This window comes from Carlito syrichta, unplaced genomic scaffold, assembly GCF_000164805.1.
Source record: "Carlito syrichta isolate Samal-C Ts95f unplaced genomic scaffold, Tarsius_syrichta-2.0.1 Scaffold307058, whole genome shotgun sequence".
Taxonomy (NCBI): Eukaryota; Metazoa; Chordata; class Mammalia; order Primates; family Tarsiidae; genus Carlito; species Carlito syrichta.
Genome location: NW_007251154.1, coordinates 491,345 through 501,909, shown reverse-complemented (window position 1 = coordinate 501,909; position 10,565 = coordinate 491,345). Strand labels below are relative to the sequence as shown.

Below are 10,565 nucleotides of genomic sequence, written 5' to 3'. Positions count from 1 at the left end.
GCGAGACCTCATCTCTACAATAAATCAAAAAATCAGCTGGGCGTGGTAGCGCATGCCTGTAATTCCGGCTACTGGGAAGGCTGACGTGGAAGGATCGCCGGAGCCCAGCAGGTCGAGGCTGCGGTGGCTGGGAGCGGCCACTGCACTCCAGTCAGGGCGACAGAGTGAGACTCCAACTTAAAAAAAAAAAAAAAAAAAGAAGAAGAACAGGGCTACCTCTTTCAAGTCCCCTCCTGCTGCGGGAACTTTCTGTCTTCTTAATAAACTCCTACTTTCTCACCAAAAAAAAAGAAGAACAAAGCTGGAAGCATCATACTTCCTGATTTCAAAATCTACTACAAAGCTACAGAAATTAAGACTGTATGGTACTGGCATAAAAACAGATATAGACCAGTGGAGCAAAATATAGAATCGATTAATATACAGTCAACTGATCTTTTTTATTTGTTGTTTGAGTTGGAAACTCACTCTGTCGCCCAGGCTGGAATGTAGTGGCACACTCATGGCCACCGTAGCCTCAACCTCCTGGGCTCAGGCGATCCTTCTGCCTCAGCCTTACAAGTTGCTGGAACTACAGGCACACACCACTAAGCCTGGCTAATTTTTTGATTTACTGTAAAGACCTCGCAAGTTGCCCAGGCTGGTCTCAAACCCCTGAGCTCAAGCAATCCTCTCGACTCAGCCTCCCAAAGTGCTGGGATTACAAGCTTGAGCCACCACACCTGGTGATCTTTGACAAGGCTGTCAAGAATGCACAATGAGTAAAGGACAGTCTCTTCAATAAATGGTGTTGGAAAAACTAGATAATCACAAACAAGAAAATGAAATTGTACTCTAGTCTTGTGCTATAATAAAAAAATCAACTCAAAGTGGATTAAAGCCTTAAATGCAAAACTTGCATCTATAAAAAACTCATAGAAGAAAACATAGTGGAAAAGCTTCATGACATTGGTCTTGGCAATGATTTTTTAGATATGGTACCAAGAACACAAACAATAAAAGCAAAAATAGACAAGTGGAACCACATCAAACTAAAAAACTTCTTCACAACCAAGGAAACAGTCAATAGAATTAAAAGGCAACCTACAGAATGGAGAAAATATTTCCAATTTATTATATCTGATAGGAGGCTAATATCTAAATAATATATGGAACCCCTACAGTTTAATAGCAAAAAAACCTAAATCCACTCCCCTTTTTTTTAGTTGGAATCTCACTCTGTTGTTCAGGCTGGAGTACAGTGGTATGCTCATGACCACCTCAGCCTCAATTTGCTGGGCTCAGGCGATCCTTCTACCTCAGCCTTCCAAGTAGCTGGAACCACAGGCACGCGCCACTATGCCCAGCTAATTTTTTTGATTTATTGTAGAGACGCGATCTTGCCAAGTTGCCCAGGATGGTTTCGAACCTGTGGGCTCAGGCAATCCTCTCTCCTCCACCTCCCAATGTGCTGGAATTACAGGCATGAGCCACTGTGCCCAGAAAAGTCCTATTTTTAAAAGGGCAGGTCTCAGCCGGGCTCGGTGGCTCAGCCCGTAATCCCGCGCCTTTGGGAGGCTGAGGTGAGTGAATTGCCTGAGCCCGTGGGTTCGAGACCCGCCTGGGCAACTTGGCAAGACCTCATCTCCACAATAATTCAAAAATTAGCCGGGCGTGGTAGTGCGCGCCTGTAGTTCCAGCTGTTTGGAAGGCTGAGGTGGAAGGATCGCCGGAGTCCAGCAGGTCGAGGCTGCAGTGGCCGGGAGCAGCCGCTACACTCCAGTCTGGGCGACTGAGCGAGACTCCAACTCAAAAAAAAAAAAAAATTAAAAAAAATAAATAAATAAAAATAAATAAATAAATAAAAGGACACGTCTCCAAATAAGATGTCTAAATAGCCAACAAGCACACACATTTATTTATTTATTTATTTATTTTAAATAGGGTCTTGCCTTTGTCACCCAGGCTGGAGTGCAATGGCATGATCATAGCTCACTCAGCCTCAAACTCTTGGGCTCTAGCCATCTCCCACCCCACCCTCCCAAAGCGCTGGGATTACAGATGTGAGCCACCATGGCTGACCATAAAGATGACTAATATCATTAACTCTCAGGGAAGTGCAAATCAAAACCACAGCGAGCTATCACCTCACACTTGTTAGGGTGGTTGTTATAAACAACAACAACAAAATAAAACAAGTGTTGACAAGGATGTGGACAAACGGGAACCCTTGTGTGCTATTGGTGGGAAGGTAAAATGTAAGAAAATCAGTATGGCAGTTCCTCAAAAAACTAAAACATAGAATTACTATATGATACGGCAATTTCACTTCTGGTATACAGCCAAAAAAATTGACATTAGGATCTGGAAGAAGCATCTGCTCTCCTGTGTTCATTGTAGCACTATTAACAATAACCAAGATCTGGAAACAACCAAAATGCCCACTGATGGATGAGTGGGATAGAGAAAATGTGATATATAAATACAATGGGATATTACTCTGCTTTAAAAAAGAAAGCGTGGGGGAGATTGTTAAGAAAATATAAGCCAGGCTCGGTGGCTCAGCCTGTCATCCCGCGCCTTTGGTAGGCTGAGGTGAGTGGATTGCCTGAGCCCGTGGGTTCGAGACCTGCCTGGGCAGCAAGACCTCATCTCCACAATAAATCAAAAAATCATCTGGGTGTGGTAGTGCATGCCTGTCATTCCAGCTACTCGGAAGGTGGAGGCGGAAGGATCGCCGGAGCCCAGCAGGTCGAGGCTGCGGTGGCCGGGAGCGGCCACTGCACTCCAGTCTGGGCGACAGAGTGAGACTCCAACTCAAAAATCAATAAATTAAATAAATAAATTAAATAAATAAATAAGTAAATAAAAATAAATAAATAAATGGTAGAAAGAAATCTTGTTATATGCTATAATATGAAATGAACCTGGTGGACATTATGCTAAGTGAAATAAGCCAATAGCCCAAGGACAAATACTCATGATTCCACTTATATGAGGAGTCTAAAACAGTCAAACTCAGCTGGGCATGGCTGCTTATGCCTGTAATCCCAGCACTTTGGGAGGCTGAGGAGAGAGGACTGACGGAGGCCAGAGGTTAGAGACCAGCCTGGGCAACTTATTGAGACCTTGTTTTTGCAAAAAGTAAAAAAAAAAAAAAAAAAAAAAAAAGCCAGGCATGCGGTGTATGCTGGTAGTTCCAGCTACTCAGGAGGCTGAGGCAGGAGGATAACCTGAGCTCAGGTGATCCAGGCTGTGATGAGTCGTGGTCTTGCCACTGCACGCTAGCCTGGTTGGCAGAGTGACACCCCAACTCAAGAAAAATAAGCAAATACATAATAATAAAGTAGTCAAACTCATAGAAACAGAGTAGAACAGCGATTGCCAGAGGCTGGAGGAAAGGGAAAACAGGGAGGGACTGTTCAAAGGGTATATAGTTTCAGGGATGCAAGATGAATACATTCTCAAGATCTGCTGTACAACCATGTGCCTACAGTTAATGACACCGTGTTGTGCACCGAAAAATTTGTCAAGAGGGTAGATCTCATGTTAAATGTTCTTAACACTGCAAAACAATTTTTTCCCCCACAAATCTTATACCAAGAATCAAAGTCATCTCTTCGTAACACCAGTAGGGACGAGTAATGGTGGAGGGATAGCGGCAGGAGAGGAAGAAATGGAGGGGATGAGGAGATAGTCTACATCCTCTTATGCTCCAGGTACCAATGGGCTGCACAACAGAGGATCAAGAAGCTTTGAAAATAACGTAGATTGCGACCCTGTCTCCTAGACACTGCACCTTTCTGGCTTGAAAAGCATAAAGATTCATTCCTCCTTGCACTGGGGTGTCATTTCAGGTAGAAAATACCGATTTTCAATACGGCTGGTTTCAATATGGCTGCTCCAAGGCAGATTCACAAACAGCTAGCAGTACTGAAGGAGGGAAGAGTTTGTACAACTCATAGGAGTGTGCTCTAAGGTTAGGGAGTGATGCATCTGTTATGAGCTCTGACACAATCTGGTCCACCTCTACCTCAAAGGATTATGCTCAGGGTAAAGTAGAATTTCAAAAGCCTGGAGCATCTCGGAAGTTGTTTAATAAATACCAGGTGCTTCCATAAGGCTTGTTCTATTCTTGTGAGACAACTTGAGATGGCATTGGTATGATGGTATTGTAGGCATATACCAGGAGAAACAAGGGATACTTCAGCTGTCATTCAAACAATATTTTTTCTTCACAATTAAAAAATTAATATATAATAGTTGTACATTTTTTGGTACACGTGATATTTAGGGACTCACGTGATACCTGTGTACAATGTGTAATGATCAAATCAGGAGAACGGAAATATCCACCATGCCAAACGTTTATCTTTTCTGTGTCCTGGGAGCACTACAATTCTTCTCTTCTAGCTATTTTGAAATATATAATAAATTATTGTTAACTGTAATTTCCCTACTGTATCATTAAACACCCTAACTTACTCTTTCTACTTAAGGGTATTTTTGGAATCCAGAGGTATCCCAGCCTCTGGTAACCACCATTCTACTCTCTACCTCCTTGAATTCCACTCACTAAGCTTCTGCAGGCGAGAATATGCAATATTTGTCTTTCTGTGCCTGACAGGTCTCAGTTAACATAGTGATCTCCGGTTCCATCCATGTTACTACAAATGACAGAATTTTATTTTTTATGGCTGAGTAATATTTCATTATGTATATATACCATCTTTGTTTCATCCATTCATCCACTGATGGACACTTGGGTCAATTCCATATCTTGGTTATTGTGAATAGGGCTGTGATAAACATGGGCAAGCAGCTATCTCTTCGGTGTATCCAGCAGTGGGACCGCTGGATCATATGGTTTTTCTGTTTGTAGTTTTGAATCTTTTATTTCTTTGTTTGTTTATTTATTTATTTATTTTTGAGTTGGAGTTTCACTGTGTCACCCAGACTGGAGTGCAGTGGCATTGCTCACGGCCCACCTGCTGGGCTCCGGGTGATCCTCCTACCTCAGCCTTCCAAGTAGCTGAACTACAGGCACGTGCCACCACGCCTAGCTAATTTTTGATTTATTGTAGAGATGAGTCCTCGCCAAATTGCCCAGGCTGGTCTCAAATCCATGGGCTCAGGCAATCCTCTCACTTTGACCTCCTAAAGTGCTAGGATTATAGGCGTGAGCAACCCTGGCTACTTTTCTGATTTATTTTATTTTATTTTTTTTTGAGTTGGAGTCTCACTCTGTCACCCAGACTGGAGTGCAGTGGCCGCTCCCGGCCACCGCAGCCTCGCCCGCTGGGCTCCGGCGATCCTTCCGCCTCAGCCTTCCATGTAGCCGGAATTACAGGCATGCGCTACCACGCCCGGCTGATTTTTTGATTTATTGTAGAGATGAGGTCTCGCTGCCTAGGCGGGTCTCGAACCCGTGGGCTCAGGCAATCCACTCACCTCAGCCTCCCAAAGTGTTGGGATTACAGGCTGAGCCACCAAGCCTGGCTCCAAGAGCTTTTTGATGGAGTCTTTATCCTAAATATAGGATCATGTCTTTTTCCTAAATATAGGATCATGTCATTTGCATTCTAGGATAATTTGACATTTTCCTTTTCCATTTGGATGTCTTTTTAAAAATTTCTCTTGCCTAATTTCTCTGGATGGGACTTCTACAACTAAACTGTATAAGAATGGTGAAAGTGGGCATCCTTGACCTGTTCCAGACTTCAGTGGAAATGCTCTCAATTCTTCTCCATTCAGTTCAGTATATTATCTGTGAGTTTTTAATATATAGCCTTTATTATATTGAGGTATGTTCCCTCTATGCCCCAGTTTGTTGAGAGTTTTCATTTTGAAGAGACGTTAAATTTTATGGAATGCTTTCCCAGTATCTATCAAAATGAAACAATCTGATGCTAGAACTAGAAAAGAAACAACAAATCAAACTCAAGATTAGTAGAAGAAAATAAATAATAAAGATCAGAGCAGAAATAAATGAAATGGAGACAAAAAAAGTTTAATGAAACAAAAAGTTGTTTTTTTAAAAGAGATAAGCAAAATCAATAAGCCTTTAGCTAGACTATGAAAAAAAGAGAGAATTTCAAATAATAAAATCAGAGACAAAAAGGAAAACATTACAACTGAAACCACAGAAATACAAATGATCATTAGAGACCACCATGAACAACTATATGCCAACAAATTGGAAAGCCCAGAAAAAAAGCATAAATTCCTAGACACATACAAACTACCAAGATTGAATCATGAAGAAATAGAAAACATGAATAGACCAATAACAAGTAACAAGATTGAAACAGTAATGAAAAGTCTCCCATCAAAGAAAATCCAGGACCTGATGGATTCATGTCTGAATTCTACCAAACATTAAAAGAACTAGTGTTAATTCTACTCAAATTTTCAAAAAATTGAAGAGGTGGGAAGACTTCCAAACTCATTTTGCAAGGCCAGCATACCCTGACACCAAAACTAGACAACAATGCAACAAAAAAAGAAAACTACAGGCAGATACCACTGATGAACACAGATGTAAAAATCTTCAACAAAATATAAACAAACTGAATTCAACAACATGTTAAAAAGATCATTTACCATGATCAAGTGGGAATCATCCCAGGAATGCAAGGACGGTTCAACAGCAGCAAATCAATCAACATGACACTGACACTTTTGGAGAATGCTGTGTACCCCACCCCTTCTCCTAATACATTTTTTGTCTTTCAATGGACTGTTTCTCATTTGTATTTGTCTGATATGTCCTCATGATTAGATTGAGATTATGCATTCTCTGTTGGAACACCACACAGGTGGCAATGCTCTCAGAGTGTCACATCTGGAGGTACACAGTGCCTTGCTCTCCTTCATTGGTAGTATTAACTTTTGTTGTTTTTTTTTGTGTGTGTGTGTCAGGTTCTCACTCTGTTGCCCAAGCTAGAGTAAAGTGGCACCATCACAGCTCACGGCTCACTGCCTTGGCCCCTTGGGTTAAGACGATCCCTCCACCTCAGCCTCCTGAGTAGCTAGGACTATAGGTGTGGACTGCCATGTCCAGCTAATTTTTTTATATTTTGTAGAGACGAGGTCTCATTATGTTGCCTAGGGTGGTCTTGAACTCCTAGACTCAAACAATCCTGCCACCTCAGCCTCCAAAAGTGCTAGGATTACAGACATGAGCCACTGTGCCTGGCAGTAGTTTGTTTGTTTGTTTGTTTGTTTTTGAGTTGGAGTCTCACTCTATTGCCCAGATTTGAGTGCAGTAGCATGCTCACGGTCACTGCAGCCTCAACCTGCTGGGCTCAGGGAATCCTTCCGCCTCAGCCTTCCAAGTTGCTGGAACTATAGGCTTGCGCCACCATGACTGGCTAATTTTTTGATTTATTGTAGAGATGAGTCCTCACCAAGTTGCCTAGGCTGGTCTCCAACCATGGGTTCAGGCAATCCTCTCACCTTGGCCTCCCAAAGAGCTGGGATTATAGGCGCAAGCCACCAGGCCCGGTGGGTAGTAATTTTAATGTGATCACCTACTCATGGTTTGCCCAGTTGTTCCACTTTATAATTATTGTTTCCCCCTTTTGCAACTTATAACTCTGTGGGCAACACTTTCTGCTTCTAGTAAAAATCTTCTCTTAGCTTTAGCATCCATGGCTGAGCACAGCACTTACACTTGCAATTTCATCACTTTAGGAAGCCAAGGCAGGAGGAACTACTTAAGCCTAGGAGTTCGAGACCAGCCTGGGCAACACAGCCAGACACCGTTTGTATAAAAAGTTTTAAAAATTAGCTGAGGGAAACCCTCTCGAGTCCCCTCCTGCTGTGGGAGCTTTTCTGTCCTCTCAATAAATCCTGCTTTCAAAAAAAAAAAATTTTGTTGGTTTTGGTAGCACAGACCTGTAGTTCTAGCTATTGCACTCCAGCATGAGTGACAGAACAAGATCCTATAGCACTTCTAAAAAAAAAAAAGAAAAAATTAGCATCATCATGTGCCTGATTCAGTCTTTGCCATGATGGTTGCCATGTGGTAATTTCTCAAGCCCAGCCTTTTCTTGACATTTGTCAGTTGGCCCTGTTATTCTACAGCGAGAGACCTTATTTATTTACTTATTTATTTTAATTTGGAAGGCTAATCAACTCTTCTCAATAAAAGTTTTTCACCCATCCAAAAAGTCAGATAATCTCTTAGCTTTACAAAGAAATCTTTGGGCATATCCCTGATACATTCCTCCTGGATCAAAGGGTATGCATATTTTATTTTATTTTATTTTTTTGAGTCGGGGGGGTCTCACCTTGTCACCCAGGCTTGAGTGCCGTGGCCCCATTATGGCTCACCACAGCCTCTACCTCCTGGGTTCAGGCAATCCTTTTGCCTTAGCCTCCTCAGTGGCTGTGACACAGGAGCCATCACACCTGGCTAATGTTTTGTTTTTCGTAGAGAGGAGGTCTCACTCTATTGCCCAGACTGTTCTGAAACTCCTGAGCTCAAGCAATTCCCCCTGCCTTGGCTTCTGGAAGTGCTCGAATTACAAGTGTGAGCCAGCATGCCCGTCCTGAACAGTTTTGTGTAAGTAGTTACATTTATCCATCTTTTACTTTATGACTCGCTTCTAACTTTTATACTTGGAACACCCTTGTATCTTCTGAGGTTAAATATTCATCAATATATATTTTTATTTTATGAGTATTTGTGTGCTTAACATTTCACCTTTGGTAGAGCACACTGGCTCATGCCTGTAATCCCACCGCTTCGGGAGGTGGAGGCCAGACTGCCTGAGTCCAGGGCTTTGAGACCAGGCTGGGCAACTTGGCAAGACCTCTCTCTACAGCAAACCAAAAAATTAGCCGGGTGTGGTGGGCGCCTGTGGCTCCAGCTACTCAGGAGGCTGAGGCGGAAGGCCTGCCTGAGCCGAGCAGGCCGAGGCTATGGCGGCCGGTGGCTGTGAGCATGCCACTGCCTTCCAGCCTGGGTGACAGAGTGAGACTCCGACTCACAAAAAACAAAAACCAAGCCAAAACGCATTTTTCCACCTGGGAATTTGACTGTCATTCATGTTGGTGTAGATTTTGATAAGGAAGCTAACCTCTCCCCTCAAATAGTTAACTAACTGTCCCAGCATTCTTTTTTTTTTTTTTTTGAGCTGGAGTCTCACTCTGTCACTGTCGCCCAGACGGGAGGGCAGCGGCCGCTCCCGGCCACCGCAGCCTCGACCCGCCGGGCTCCGGCCACCCTTCCGCCTCCGCCCTCCGAGTAGCCGGAACTACAGGCGCGCGCGACCACGCCCGGCTGATTTTGGGATTTATTGCGGAGACGAGGTCTCGCCAAGTTGCCCAGGCGGGTCTCGAACCCGCGAGCTCGGGCCATCCACTCACCTCGGCCTCCCAAAGGCGCGGGATGCCAGCTGAGCCACCGAGCCCGGCTCCGGCATCCTTTTAAAAACAGTCATTCCTTTCTTGGTGGATCTGAAACATCCCCTTCAAACAACACACGGGCCAGGCGTTGGGCCTGACGGCAGGCTCTTTACCCGGCTTCGCACGGTGCCACTGGGAAGCGGGAGCCGCCATCCCGGAATCCCTGGGCCCCGGGGTGTGGCTGCCCAGATGGTGCCCGGCTGGTGAACAGGGGCTTACCGAAACAAACAACTTGAAAACACGCGCGAAGGGTTCTCTTGGCGTCCTTAGTGCTTACTTTGCGGCTGCGGGGACTGAAACTTTACCGTCTGATTTTTGAGCACCGCGAACAGGCCGTGTCACTGTCACCCAGTTCCAAGGGGCCTTAGTTCCAGAGGACAATCTAAGGAAGACACCCCAAGTCGCCACCGATTCGTCTCCCTCTGGACCGCGTTAACTTCAGCCGCCGCCAGGGGACAACTGGCTGGGCCGCAGGGGCGAGGAGGAGGGAGGCTGCGAGAGCGTCCACGGCGCCTGGCCGCGGGTGGAAGCCTCGCAGGGCCCCGGCCACCATTCTTACTGGGACTTAAAAGCAGTGTTTCCTTGCCCCGCCATGCCCCAAGGATGCACAGAGAGGCGGGAGGGTCCTCCCCGCGCCAGGCCGCATCCTGACTGGGCGCGGGGCAGGTGAGGTCGTGTGGGACCGGGGCGCGGGAGGGAAGAGCGAGCCCCAAGCAGCTTCCGGCCGAGCCACCTCCCCGGGGGGCGCTCGCGCAGCCCGCCAGGGGGCAGCAGAGATCCAGGAGGCCGGAAACCGAGAAAAAGCAGAAGGGAAGTTGGCGGCCGAGGGGCGCGAAGGAGGGGCGGGGCGAGCGACTCAAGACGGAGCGGTCGGCAGCTTGCTTTACGGCGCGCGACAGACTGCTTTGCGGCTCCGCTCCTCTTCCGACTTGGTTTACGGCTCCGCCTCCTGTCCTCTACCCCCTCGCCCCCCACCAGGCGTCTGTTTGGGGTTTGGACCTTCTTCCCAGAGGCCCCTCGCGCCTCCTTCCCAGTCTCCTCTGCGCGGCGCTGTCTAGACGTTTCCCCCAGCTGAAACCCGAGTCCGCGCTCCCTGCGTGCCCCGCGCGCTGCCCGAGGCGCGTAAGTGGGGAGGGGGAAGGGGCGCTGCGGCTGGGCCCGCGGAGCGCCTG

At 45.9% G+C, this 10,565-nt stretch overlaps 1 protein-coding gene across 3 annotated transcripts in view; it reads left to right on the top strand.

Annotated features, from left to right (window-relative positions):
* Nucleotides 1-10,402: 10,402 nt before the first annotated feature.
* RAD52 (RAD52 homolog, DNA repair protein) overlaps nt 10,403-10,565 on the top strand; it is a 30,042-nt gene continuing 29,879 nt past the window's right edge. For 2 of the 3 annotated variants that reach the window (XM_008063818.2, XM_008063816.2), the window contains exon 1: nt 10,403-10,515. The gene's annotated coding sequence lies outside the window, so the exon portion shown is untranslated. The remainder of the gene's footprint in view (nt 10,516-10,565) is intronic. The other variant, XM_021715404.1, reaches the window with a different exon arrangement.